The sequence below is a fragment of the Pteropus medius genome, unplaced genomic scaffold (assembly GCF_902729225.1).
Source record: "Pteropus medius unplaced genomic scaffold, Ma_sr-lr_union100, whole genome shotgun sequence".
Lineage (NCBI taxonomy): Eukaryota > Metazoa > Chordata > Mammalia > Chiroptera > Pteropodidae > Pteropus > Pteropus medius.
Window position 1 is genome coordinate 17965561 of NW_024349797.1, and position 3278 is coordinate 17968838.

The following is a 3278-nucleotide window of genomic DNA, read 5'->3' on the forward strand; positions in this document are numbered from 1 at the left end:
ATCATGGGGCTTCTCAGCTCCATAATCCTGTGTACTAATTCCTCATAATATTCATATATATATTCATATCTACCAATTGATTGATCAACTGATAAATATCTCTTATTCTGTTTCTCTAGAGAACCCTTATAATATAGATGCAATATTGGGGGTGGAGGCCAGATACAGGGGTTCAACACCCGGTCAGGAGGCATGGTGAGATCTGGAAATATAGACCTGCAAGGATGGAAGGAAGCTGAGATCAGGCCAATTGTCTCCAGGGGGTGGGGCCACCCCAGAGTGCACTGAATAGATGAATAAATCCCAGCCCTTTACAAATTACTCATCAATGAAATGGAGCTGGGGAAGATTAGCCAAGATTGCACTATATTTATAAACATGGATTTTAAACACATTATTATTAAAAAGTGTAACTGCAGAGAGGGCTTCCTGGAAGGCCTTCGTTAACTTTGGCAAAGAGGAACGAAAATAGCCACACTATTTATTTCCGTTGCTGGGAAATGAGTCAGAGGTTTCTACCTGAAGTTCAAAGCTAGGCGTCCGAATCCTGGAATTACATGCAAAATTTTGTTTATATGTAAATATGTGACATTTTTATTTCAGGAGAGAGTCCAGGACTCCAAAACTTAAAAACTATCAATCCTGTAATTTCTTTTCTTGACAGCTAAAGTTTTCCCTCTTCTTTATTATAACTTAAAAATATAATTTTTCTGGGTAAAAAAATCTCCCTCCAATGTATGACATTTGTCCTTGCGTTCATACAGAGTAGGCTAAATATAAATAAACCTTCTCTTACTGACTCCATCAGGTAAAGTGATTGACTATATTATGATTCAGAAATTTCCACAAGGAGTCTTAACACCCAGGCTAATCACCGACTAGCAGTTAAAGACGCGCCCCCGCCCCCAATTCCTGTGCCTTTTTAATTCTTTGTAGTTCTTGACACTTGTTAATTTTCTCTTTCTATTAGCCACTAATTTCTGATGACCTCTATAAGTCTTTACTCTCCACATTTTACGTGACATTATTTGGATGAGGGGCTAAGGATGGCAAAGATTGCATAAATGCTGTTTGTCTTAATCCTTATTGTCCTCACTAAGATGTTTTTCATTTCCTGGTTTGTGTTTGTGCCAAAAGTCTGACCACTGGATTTGTCTGAGCATCGCTATATTTTGTCAAAGCTGTGCAAAACAGTTGTGGCAATCACCTTTGGAGATTGGAATATATTTCTGGAATATCGAGTCAAAGAGTTGCTGTTTTTCCCTCATTCTAATTTATAACCCTCTACTGTTGGTTTTATCTCTTCCAGGTTTCTTTGTGCTGCTGCGGAAGGTCATAGCATCTTCTGATTTAATACATCTATCATGTCGGATCCTAGCACAGCCCACTCAGCAGTCTTGCTGAATTTTTTTTATATTACTTGTATTGCAGATTTCAGACTTATTATTTTTTTAATTCCCCACCGGAATGTAAACTCTAAAAGGGCAGAGTCTTCATCTCGTTTCCTTATATTCTGAGCACCTAGGAGAGCCTGGCACATAGGAGAAATACTTGAATGAGAGAACTGCTGTCCAGAAAAATCCTTATATTGAGAAACATCTAAAGCTCATTCTCTTTTCAGCTGCTGGGCCACCCACAGCAGGAAGTGGGGCAGCACAGGAAGCCAGCAAACTTGACCTTAAATTCTCCTTTAAAAACACTGGTAAATTGGATTTCATGAAATTAAGAACGTCTCTTTGTCAAAGAGAGTAAAAACCCACAGAGTATTACATTCGTAACACACAAAACTGACAAGGTGCTCGTGTCCAGAATACATAAAGGATTCTAACAATTAATAGAGGAATGGGCAAAAGGCTTGAACAGAGACCTCACAGAAGAGGCTATCAAAATGACCAATAAACATATGATGAGGTTCTGAACCTCCTTATTTACCAGGGAAATGTTAATTAGACCACAATGACATCCCACCCACAACAATGGATAAAACTGAAAATATATCCCAATTCTTTGTCCTACTTTCGTTTGCTTAAGAATTTCTCCCCTACCCTGATGTCATAAAGATGTTTTGTTATATTTGATGCAGAAATATTAAAGGGAGGAGTAGGCACTGAATATGGTAAATTTTATTGTTCTGTAAATAGACAATGACTTTTTAAAAGTATGCTTTTAGTCTACGGCCTTGCTACTCTGAATGTGCCTGGTCCCGTTGATCTCGGAAGCTAAGCAGGGTCGGGCCTGGTTAGTACTTAAATGGGAGGCCACCTAGGAAGACCGGGTGCTGTAGCTGTAAACAATAAAAAAAATGAGGGATTGTAAGCTGACGAGGTCCTTGCAATCTGTGAGGTCAACCAAGGTATGCCTCAACTAAGAATAAATAAATAAATAAAATAAAAATAAAAAACATATTTTTAACAACTTAGGAATAAATGTCCAAACAATAATGGCACAGTCATGAGGCAGCAGGTTAAGAGCGACATAGTGCGTGACTGCAAAGTTCTTGTCTTGGTTGGAGTGAACGATGAAGAGAAGACATAGATATTAATAACCTTTAGCAAAGATTAGGGAAAATCGAGCAAAGGTAAAAAATTTAATATGTCAGAAGTAACTAAAAGAAAGCATAATAAACTGGGGTGGCGGGGAGGGGAGGCAACCAAACCCCAGGAATGCAAGGTTAGTTTAACACTCACAAAGCAATCAATGCGATTCACCATATTAACAGACTAAAAAGGGAAAACCCATATGATTGTCTCAGTAGAAAAAGCATTTGATGAAATGAAACATCCATTTCTGATGAAAACTTGCAGGAAACTAAGAATTAAAGGGAACTTCCCCAATTTGATAAAGGATAATCTATGAAAACCTACAGCTAACATATGGTAAAATAGTGAATGTTTTTCTCTAACACTGAGAACAAGACAAATTTTTTAAAAAATTACACTTGAGTTTCCAGCCAGTGCAATAAATTAAGAAAAAGATATAAAAGACATCAGTTTGGAAAGAAAGAAGGAAAACCGCCTTCATTTACAGTTGACATAATTGCCTGTGTGGAAAATCTGATGAAACCTATGAAAATAAGCTACTAGAAGTAATAAGTAATTTTAGAAAGGTTGCAGAATACAATAAGATCAATATACAAAAATTAATTGTATTTTTAAATATTAACAAAAAGTAATTGGAGATTTTTAAAATATCGTTTAGAAGAGCAGACAAAGGTGAGATGCCTAGTGAGCAATTCAACGAAAGACGTACAAAAACTGTACACTGAATGTTACAAAACA

General features: G+C 36.9%; 1 pseudogene; it reads left to right on the forward strand.

Moving 5' to 3' along the window:
* The first annotated feature begins 2169 nt into the window (after positions 1-2169).
* LOC120619895 (uncharacterized) lies at positions 2170-2287 on the forward strand (annotated as a pseudogene).
* Positions 2288-3278: the final 991 nt, after the last annotated feature.